The sequence below is a fragment of the Sycon ciliatum genome, chromosome 8, assembly GCF_964019385.1.
Source record: "Sycon ciliatum chromosome 8, ocSycCili1.1, whole genome shotgun sequence".
NCBI lineage: Eukaryota > Metazoa > Porifera > Calcarea > Leucosolenida > Sycettidae > Sycon > Sycon ciliatum.
In genome coordinates, this window is record NC_088650.1 from 352,803 (window position 1) to 363,748 (window position 10,946).

The following is a 10,946-nucleotide window of genomic DNA, read 5'->3' on the forward strand; positions in this document are numbered from 1 at the left end:
AACTGTTCTAAATCCCTCTCTCTTTCTGTCTCGCTTCTCTTTGCCAACTTTGGGTGTCAGCAGTTACGCATGCGTACATGCACGCACCCACTCATTGGCATGCACAAACTGCACATGCACACACACGGCATGCACGAACTGCGCATGCACGCACATTCACACACATACACACACACACACACATACACACACACCTGGTCCTGGTAAACACTGCCATTACAGTCACCTGTCCCCTTGCGGGGCCGACAACATGAAAGCGACGGCAGAAAGTCGGCAGTCTGCCAAGAGGTCAGGGACCATATTCAATCGGCACGACGAGAGAGCCATCTTTGGCAGCACACACACACACATACTGACATGCCCACACTGTGCATGCACACACACGGTGGATGCTCATGTGTCTCAGATTCAATTATCTTTTCAAAGTTTGGTAGATTCGGAGACATGTTGGCCAGAATTTCATGGCCGAAAGTCGCCAACACCGGCTTGAGGCTAGTTAACTCAGGCTTTCTGCTAGCTTCCAGTTCTCTTCTCACCGCAACAACACACCAACCACAATGGTATCTTTTAGGTGTCTCTGCAGTGCAGTTGACTATGGCGGTGGGCTGGGGTGCTGCTGCTGTTGCTGCTGCGGATGATGCTGGCATGATGGACGGCTTTCTTGCCACTACTGTACCGCAAATTAAACTTGAAAACACAGCTGATGTGGTCTCCAGGTCTGGACAAAACGCACACGGAAAACAGCGCAGTAATTCTATATTAAGATTGTCACAAGTATTCATTCAGGTAGAGAATGCCATGTGTATCCTGATTCCTGACCATCACATAGTTTCTTAAATCTACCATTGCATTTCTTTTTACGAGTTTCACATAAAATTTTATGCACGATCATTGGGCAAGCAAAAGAGAAGCTTCCCTGGGTCTGTACTTGACTGCAGGTTGATAAATCGAATGCTCCGTACATGCAGCATGCATGTGTAACAAATCAAAACAAAGCTATTCAGTGATAGAAGTATTCACTCGATAAAGCTTGGTTTTACTCACCTCTCGCCCAAGTTCCTAAAACATCAGCCGTAAAATGGCTACCGATATCTCCCTGTCCAGCATGACCATGCACTGCCGACGAATCCACGACGAAGAGTGATAATACTACAAAAGGGAAGCGGAAATCTGACGAGGTTTATGTATGGAGACGTCTAAACTGCTCCGCTTGCAGGAAGAACCAAAATAAATTTTGACATTTTGAAAATCCCGCGGAATTGGTGAATGTGGCACAAAAAAGATTATTTGAAAAAAATCGGCGTGCTCCATGCATGATCCAGCGCGAGGCGAGCATGGATCACGCTCGCGCATCTCGTTTCCACTCCCGGTATTTGACGACTCCCTGATGCGAAGTGTATGGGGGAATGCATGTAGGGCGATAGTGCGGGTTCGAATCCCAGGATATGCCTTAAAAAATAGGGGAATTGAAAAATTTATAACATCCTATGCTTTTTTGCCGTCAGATACGGATAGCGCCAGGCGTGACACAAACAAACAAACACACAAACAAACAAATACCAAATTAAAGCTGTGTGGACCCTGGCTAGCGAGGCCTCGGCTAGCGCCAGACGTTACTGAAGTAACGTCTTCTGCATAGCTACGGGAATAAAGACGATGTCTCACCAATCCTTTTTTTGAACGGTCTCGGATTGTGGAGCTGTCGGATTTGTACTGAGTTCTGGGCCAGATTCTCGTGCTGCGCACCTCAAGCATCAGCTTGGACAGCACACGCCATGCAGGGAGGCCCTCAGTGTTGCCGGTGCAATGGCAATGGCTCCTGTGTTGGCTGTGTCTGTGTGAAGAGTGGACGTAAATGCCGGAATTGCTGCCCTGCTCAGAAAAACCGCTGCCGAAACAATCCTTCTCCAGCCGCGTCTCCCGCGTCGCCACCGCCCGCCTTTCGCAGCCCCGTACTCGTAGGAGTTCAAACGGCACGGCACGTTCCCAGATCACCTGGGCCTGTCCCCGCGACTGCCCACCAGACAGCAGATGCAGGAACGAGTCGTAGTACGAGTACCGTAGTTTCGAACTCCCAGCAACATGCATGGGACCTGCTTGATCGTTCGGAAGACCAAGCTACGAGCCGTACATCTACCGTAGTTTCGAACACCCAACAACATGCATGGGACCTGCTCGATCGTCATCTGCACGGGTCAGCAAATGAGGACAGCCAGACCGATTCAATCCCCGAGCGTCCATCACCAACGCCCCAGAGTACAGAGATCCAATCTTATCCCATGGTACGGTACTATAGGCCTGTTTCAGCCAATCAGGAGCCTTGCTGACCGGGAAATAATAGCCAATACAATCCCGCGCGGGATGATATTCATTATTAACTGGGTTCACTTTTACCGTACCTACTACGGTGCACCCTGTATTGGCATGCCCCCACCCCCTCTCGATTCGATGCAATGCATCTTGCCACTGGAGCCTTTCGATCAGAACCCAGCGACAAAATGCACTACACAGAACCGTGAGAGGGTGGGAGCATGCCAATGCAGAGTGCACCGTCGGTACAGTAAAAGTGAACGGAGAGAACTTACCTCCGCGACTACGTCCAAAACCAGATTCCACACAAACAAACAACGAACTCCAATCACTATTCAACTCAACACTACGACACAAAGGAGACCTTCGAAGTGCATCTGTTCTCATTCACTCTTTGTAAAATCACAAAAACTACACAAAGTATCAACATCCGAGTGAAAATTACTAATTGCAAGGAGAGATACCGTAACAACTCGAAAAGTACAAGACGTGAAAGTGAGAGGAAAAATCTTGTACAGAATATTCAACAGTGTGAAAGAAGAAGAGGTCAGCAATCCATGTATGATGTAGATAAGATATGGATGCAAGATGCGACCCGCAGTGATTTTCATGACATTGTATCCAGTAGGATTACCACAAGACAATCTAAAACGTAGATGCTGCTACACATCCAGTATGCCTATAATATAACAAGATCAACGTTCTTCTGATTGCATAGTGTCCGAGAGTGATACAACGAAGAGTCTTGATACAACGAAATGCACTTTACTCACTGGTGCCAATGTCCGACGATATGTGCAATGTGGTTACTGCCTGCACGGACAGTGTTCAGCAAGGATCCCAAACCGTTGAAAGTTCCACGCCGATCCAATGACAAGGAAGTCAGCACCAGCCTCCATAATGACGTGGTATCTCGCCGTGACTTCAAGTATGGCCCTTACTTTGAACCAAATGACTATGTATCATAACAGTGCAATCTTCGTCAATTCTCTAGTCCAACTACTAAAATGCAACTTGTCTCCCGAGCTCCATTGCTCTCAAACCTTGACTGGATTGAAAAGAAAGGCAGCATCTTGTTTTTGGTATAGCTGTACCTTGGTTATTGTATTCAGAACGCAGTTGCGTCGATCTCCAAAATGCGTAGATGTACCTGGGATAAGTAGGATATTGACCCGCGTACTCGGGTGTTACCGTACCCTCATATCATCCCTCCTGCTTCGCAGTCGGGATGATATTCGGGAGGTAACACCCTCGTACTTGGGTAATATCCTATACATGCAACACACAACACACCCAGTTTTCCCCAGCAGCTGCGCAGCCTACATGTCTCCTGAGCAATGCAGCTCGTGCCCAACGCTTACTCACTGAGGTGACTGAGGCCACACACAGCACACAGGCTGCTCACCCCACTGTAATGTCCAGTCAAACCCTGGATGCCGAGTTGCTAGCCACCCTGGATGAGAGCGATGTAGGGCACTCAAACACCACCAGTGGAGCCACTCCAGACATTAACACTAGGGCCCATGAAGTAGGGCAGCGCGAACATCATGGATGGCAGTGCCAAGAACTGGATCTTGGGCGAGAACACGGCAGGTGAGGGAGGCAGTGATGTCAAGGGAGGACTGGTGCTGTTCGGCCCGGGACGACGGATGAGGTATGCCAAGGCCTCCAAAGCGACATGGCAATGCTATCAGGGTGCGCTCCTCAGCATTGACGGGGCGACCTAGGAGAGCAGGAATGAAGGTGTTGGTGATAGCAGCATCAAGCGGAGCTAGGTGTTCATTCATAAAAAGATGGGCTCTGGCTCTGGCGAGCTCCCGTATTTGGCGATTTTTCGTGATTTCATCAACCCTGGATGCCGAGTTGCTAGCCACCCTGGATGAGAGCGATGTAGGGCACTCAAACACCACCAGTGGAGCCACTCCAGACATTAACACTAGGGCCCATGAAGTAGGGCAGCGCGAACATCATGGATGGCAGTGCCAAGAACTGGATCTTGGGCGAGAACACGGCAGGTGAGGGAGGCAGTGATGTCAAGGGAGGACTGGTGCTGTTCGGCCCGGGACGACGGATGAGGTATGCCAAGGCCTCCAAAGCGACATGGCAATGCTATCAGGGTGCGCTCCTCAGCATTGACGGGGCGACCTAGGAGAGCAGGAATGAAGGTGTTGGTGATAGCAGCATCAAGCGGAGCTAGGTGTTCATTCATAAAAAGATGGGCTCTGGCTCTGGCGAGCTCCCGTATTTGGCGATTTTTCGTGATTTCATCGTACACAGTGCAGTGCTGCGAAATTTGAAATTTGAAAAAGGGTCCAAAAAGGGTACCTGAACTGGGGTTCGAACCGCACAATGCACTGTTGCAGACGGGGTCAAACGGCCTGGATTTTTATGGTTTTTCCCAATTCAATGCTTTGGGGGCAAAACCTGGCCGAAATCCTATTCTTGTTATGGTTTGCTTTTTGGAGAAAAAAACTTCAGAAACATAATTGGAAGAGGATTCCATAGAGGATTGCAGAAAAAAATTCTAAAAAAACTCAACGTTTGACCCATTTATGGCCAAAAGCTAGAAGTTCATTTTTTTCTGAATGGACTGTAGCTGCCCGCAATATTCAAATAGGGCTTTCAAACGCAAGACAATAACGTGAAGCAACTTGGAAGAATGGGTATGAATGCGAAGTGTATGGGGGAATGCATGTAGGGCGATAGTGCGGGTTCGAATCCCAGGATATGCCTTAAAAAATAGGGGAATTGAAAAATTTATAACATCCTATGCTTTTTTGCCGTCAGATACGGATAGCGCCAGGCGTGACACAAACAAACAAACACACAAACAAACAAATACCAAATTAAAGCTGTGTGGACCCTGGCTAGCGAGGCCTCGGCTAGCGCCAGACGTTACTGAAGTAACGTCTTCTGCATAGCTACGGGAATAAAGACGATGTCTCACCAATCCTTTTTTTGAACGGTCTCGGATTGTGGAGCTGTCGGATTTGTACTGAGTTCTGGGCCAGATTCTCGTGCTGCGCACCTCAAGCATCAGCTTGGACAGCACACGCCATGCAGGGAGGCCCTCAGTGTTGCCGGTGCAATGGCAATGGCTCCTGTGTTGGCTGTGTCTGTGTGAAGAGTGGACGTAAATGCCGGAATTGCTGCCCTGCTCAGAAAAACCGCTGCCGAAACAATCCTTCTCCAGCCGCGTCTCCCGCGTCGCCACCGCCCGCCTTTCGCAGCCCCGTACTCGTAGGAGTTCAAACGGCACGGCACGTTCCCAGATCACCTGGGCCTGTCCCCGCGACTGCCCACCAGACAGCCAGACAGCTTCTTTTTTTGAAATGTTGACGTAGGTACGCGTTTCTCGAGCTCCGTAGTTTTGAGTGGATTTTCCGACTTCAACGTGCCTCTCCCGCAAACCAGCCGATGCAGGGTGCCACTTGTTGCCGGTGCAACGGCAACGGCACCTGCGTTCGGTGCGAATGCATGAAGGAGGGCCGAGAGTGTCGGAATTGTCTCCCTTCGAAGAAGAACAAGTGCCGAAACAGCTCCCCGACTTCCCAACCGTCTTCTCAACCAACGGCCACAGCTACCGTACCCGCTGTTGGTGATACGGTGCCGGACCATACTATCAGCAGGACGTCGACGAGCTCCGACAACAGAGCAACCACAGCTACGACACTAGACTCCGTACCCGTACCAAATGTCTCAAATGTGCACAAGCCAGCACTGGCAGCAGTCACCGAGAGTGCAGCCGCAGTACTCACCACCACCCTACTTGCAGAGTGCAGAGACGGTCACGGACCACCTCGCACAGCCCGGTCGAGCTCGTCTCCCGGTACCCGCACTGGCAGTAGCTTCGTAGTACCCGTACATGTACAGGTGCCGAACTCGCCTGACACCAATGACAGTGCTGATGTCGATGTCGAACCTGCCAGCCAAGTGCGTGAGCCAGCGGACGTGGAGTGTGCCGATGGTGCCATGATGAATGCCAGCGGGATTGCTGTGGCGGAGCGCAGGTCAGCAAGCAGTGCGGCGGCGCCGAATCCGGACGTTACAGATCAGGAGTTGCACTCGGCTAGTAATACACCGGTCCAAGTCGCTGACCCTGACACCATCACCGACAGCCAGGCAACGCACCTATTGGCCACACTGGATGCCGGTGAAAGCCAACCCTCTAGCACTCCCAACTTCGACACAGACGCAACAGCCACTGGGGGCCCAGCTGGATCTGCAGACGGTGCAGAGGTCCCCGACCTACCAGTCTTCCCATCACTGGACCGCACCGCATTCCGACTTGGAGAACTGACAGGGGAAGACTCTGTGACAGCCATCGTTGAGGCGTATGAGGTTGTCGTCCACTTCCGCCCCAACCTGTTCCCAGTTCCCCAGGGCACCGTCGGTCGCTCGTTCATCTCCCAGCTGAGTGCCTTCTTCCACAGCTTTGGCAGTGCCTCGGCCTCAGAAGATGTCGCACTCAAGGCGGCGATGGTCTTCCCACAGCTGATGTTACAGAACCCGCAGGGCAACCATACCAAGCCGTCTCCACAGGAACACCTAAGGAGACGTCTAGAACTTTGGCGAACAGCAAGCCTGCCGGAACTGCTCCGCGAGTCAACCACCATCCAGAAGCAGGTCCAGGACAGGCACCAGCCAGCCGCCCGATCGACCCCCCCCTGACCTGGCAAGGGCGTTCGCCGCTAATGTGTCCTCCGGCAAACTACCATCCGCCCTCCGTCAGCTATCAAGTGGTGGCTGCAAAGGAGTTCTCAGCCTGGACACCACTGTCGGCACTGATACCACCCGTGACCTTCTTATCAGCAAACATCCGGCAGGGGAGCCGGCTGATGCAGAGTCTCTGCTCACGGGTGAGCCACCTGTTCAGCCCCACAGAGTGATGTTCTCAAGCCTGACCCGTGACGTAATCCGCCGGGCCGCCCTGCACACCCACGGCGCGGCTGGGCCATCGGGCATGGACGCTGATGGATGGCGGCGCATGTGCACCGCGTTCTCCGAAGCGTCGGATGAGCTGTGTGACTCGCTTGCAACATGCGCTCGTCGCATTGCTACCACATACGTCAACCCAGCGACACTGGAGGCGCTCGTCGCATGCAGATTAATAGCCTTTGACAAGTCGCCGGGTGTTCGACCCATTGGTATCGGCGAAGTGGCCAGGCGCATTGTCGGCAAAGCCATCCTCACTGTCACCGGGAGAGATATCCAAGATGCAGCGGGCACCCTTCAACTGTGTGCCGGTCAGGAGTGCGGCATTGAAGCTGCCATCCATGCGATGCAAGATGTCTACCGTGAGGAGGATGCGGATGCCATATTGCTCGCCGACGCTTCGAACGCCTTCAACCGGCTTAATCGTGAAGCCTGCCTACGGAACATCCGTCACCTCTGTCCCTCTATAGCGCCAGCTGTAATCAACACCTACCGCCAACCATCCCGCCTATTCGTAGATGGAGAGTGCTTGCTATCGTGCGAGGGTACCACTCAGGGTGACCCTCTGGCCATGCCCGTATATGCGCTTGGAGTCCTCCCGCTCATCAAGAAAGTTGCAGTGCCTGGTGCGAAACAGGGCTGGTATGCGGACGATGCTGCAGCCGGTGGCAAGCTAACGCCTGTTCGCCAATGGTGGGACAATCTCGTCAGCCACGGTCCTGGGTATGGCTACCACTGCAATGCCCAGAAGTCACTCCTCCTGGTCAAGCCCTCCAGGTACGCAGCTGCTATCGAGATGTTCGAGGGGACCGGTGTGCAGGTCACGTGTGATGGTTGTCGCCACCTTGGTGCACCTTTGGGCACGGATGAGTTTATAGAACAATTTGTCCAGTCCAAGGTCGCCACCTGGTGTGAGGAAGTTGCGCAGCTCACGACCATCGCTGCATCGCAGCCACAGGCCGCCTACTCCGCCTTCACACAGGGCCTGCAAAACAAGTGGTCCTTCCTCTGCCGGACCTCCTCCATCCCGCCATCCTTGCTTGAACCGCTGGAACACGCAATCAGCGGTCGGCTCATCCCGGCCATCACGGGTCAGGCTCCACCTGGGACAACTGTTCGCTCCCTACTCTCTCTGCCTTGCCGGCTTGGGGGACTGGGTATGGCAGACCCTTGTTCAGTGGCTGAACAGTACACCTCATCCCGAAGGATCACGGCTAGCCTCGTGTCTCGCCTGCTGGAGCAGGAGTCGTCTCTTGGCGACTCTCTGACTCAGCTCCGGACGGTCAAGGCGACGGTTCGGGCCGAGAAGCGGAGCGCGTTCAAGTCTATGGCTGACGCTCTTCGCTCGGATCACCGGGAGCTGGCCCCTGTTCTCGACCTGGCCTCAGAAAAGGGTGCATCCAGCTGGCTGACCTGCCGCCCCCTCAGCCGCCATGGTTTCACACTCAGCAAGGGAGATTTCCGGGATGGCCTGTGCCTCCGGTACGGCTGGACACCTCCTCGGCTCCCAAGCCTCTGCGTGTGCAGTAAGCCGCTGAATGTGAGTCACGCCCTGTCGTGCCCGTTTGGTGGCTTCCCGACGCTGCGGCACAACGAGGTGAGGGACATCACCGCCAGAGCTCTGAGGCAGGTCGCTCACAACGTGACAGTGGAACCCCACCTCCAGCCCGTCACCGGAGAGGCCTTCCGCCATCGCACAGCTGTCACGGAGGAGCAAGCTCGGCTGGACGTTGCGGCTAGTGGTGTGTGGGGTGGCCGATTCGAGCGCATCTTTATTGATGTACGGGTGTTCAACCCTTTTGCGTCTTCGAATCGTGCCACCTCCCTCGCTGCTAGCTACAGACGCCATGAACAGGAAAAGCGCCGGAAGTACGAGGAGCGAGTACGTGAAGTTGAGCATGCCTCCTTCGTGCCCGTTGTGCTCTCTGCCTCTGGTGGCTATGGCAAGCATGCCAATGCTCTTTTCACGCGGATCGCCTCTCTCCTGGCTGAGAAGAGTAAGGAGCCATACGGGCAGGTTATCTCCTTGCTGCGCTGCCGCCTTGGGTTTGCCCTGGTGCGTTGTGGTGCTATGTGCCTGCGTGGCTCAAGGAGCATGTTTGCTCCTGCCATGCCTGAGTCCCCTGCTGTGCTAGTGGCGGCGGAGGCACGCATCCAGTGAACCTGCACAGTGCAGTGATCCTACTGAGTGACAGACTCTGTAAATACTGTATATGATGATTCGTTTTTATATTATGTGTTGATTCTTCACAAAATGTGTTATTTTGCCCGTACAAGAGGCTCAGTGAAAGTGCAAAAAAAAAAAAAAACCAGACAGCAGATGCAGGAACGAGTCGTAGTACGAGTACCGTAGTTTCGAACTCCCAGCAACATGCATGGGACCTGCTTGATCGTTCGGAAGACCAAGCTACGAGCCGTACATCTACCGTAGTTTCGAACACCCAACAACATGCATGGGACCTGCTCGATCGTCATCTGCACGGGTCAGCAAATGAGGACAGCCAGACCGATTCAATCCCCGAGCGTCCATCACCAACGCCCCAGAGTACAGAGATCCAATCAGGGAGTCGTAAAATACTTTACGACTCCCTGGATCCAATCATGCAACACACACCACACCCAGTTTTCCCCAGCAGCTGCGCAGCCTACATGTCTCCTGAGCAATGCAGCTCGTGCCCAACGCTTACTCACTGAGGTGACTGAGGCCACACACAGCACACAGGCTGCTCACCCCACTGTAATGTCCAGTCAAACCCTGGATGCCGAGTTGCTAGCCACCCTGGATGAGAGCGATGTAGGGCACTCAAACACCACCAGTGGAGCCACTCCAGACATTAACACTAGGGCCCATGAACTCCCACAGTACACACCTGCAAACTGTGACCTGAAATTGGGGAACCTTTCCGTAGCGGACACCCAGCAAGTACTCTCCGCCGCATATGAAGAGGTAGTGCATTTCCGCCCAAACCTGTTTCTCGTGCCCTCCGGAGCCGTCGGGGCGCAGTTTGTGTCACTGTTAGCCCAACTTTTCAGGCGCTTCGGGCAAGAGGGTGCAGGTGAAGGCTATGCCATCAAGGGAGCCATGACAGCCACACAACTAATCTTGCAGAAGCCATATGGAGCCAACAGCCGGCAAGAACACCTGGACTGTCTCAACCGCCGATTGCCACTGTGGAATGCCGGAAACGTGGACGAGCTAATACGGGAAGCCCGAACAATTCAGGAGCAACTTGACGCCGGTAAATCCTCCACCCGTCCCACCCCAGCTAGTCAGGGAAATGACGCACGCAACTTCGCATCACTGATCACTGCAGGGAAGACCGGAGCAGCGGTTCGAATGCTCTCCCAAGAATCATCCACGGGCTCGCACTCCCTGAACGACATCATTGACGGTCAATCAGTCCGAGAGGTCCTCATCTCCAAGCACCCTCCGGGTGAGCCACTCCATGAGGCAGTGCTTATACCGGGAATACCTCCCGAACAACCACATGCCATCATGTTCTCAGCCATCACGAGAGAGGCCATCATGAAATCAGTCCTCAATACCAACGGTGCGGCCGGACCCTCAGGCATGGACGCCAATGGCTGGCGAAGAATCTGTTCGTCCTTCCATAGTGCCTCTGATGCTCTCTGCGATGCGCTCGCCCTGTGTGCCCGTCGCATAGCGACCACTGCCATCGACCCTTCCTCCCTTGAGGCCT

General features: G+C 53.5%; 1 long non-coding RNA gene across 1 annotated transcript; it reads right to left on the reverse strand.

The window, feature by feature from the left end:
- Window positions 1-400: 400 nt before the first annotated feature.
- On the reverse strand, window positions 401-1,292 carry LOC135822907 (uncharacterized). Its single transcript, XR_010554572.1, has 2 exons — window positions 1,045-1,292; window positions 401-718 (listed from the first exon to the last, which is right to left on the reverse strand). It is a non-coding gene; the product is annotated as an uncharacterized LOC135822907 (long non-coding RNA).
- Between the last annotated feature and the right edge of the window lie 9,654 nt (window positions 1,293-10,946).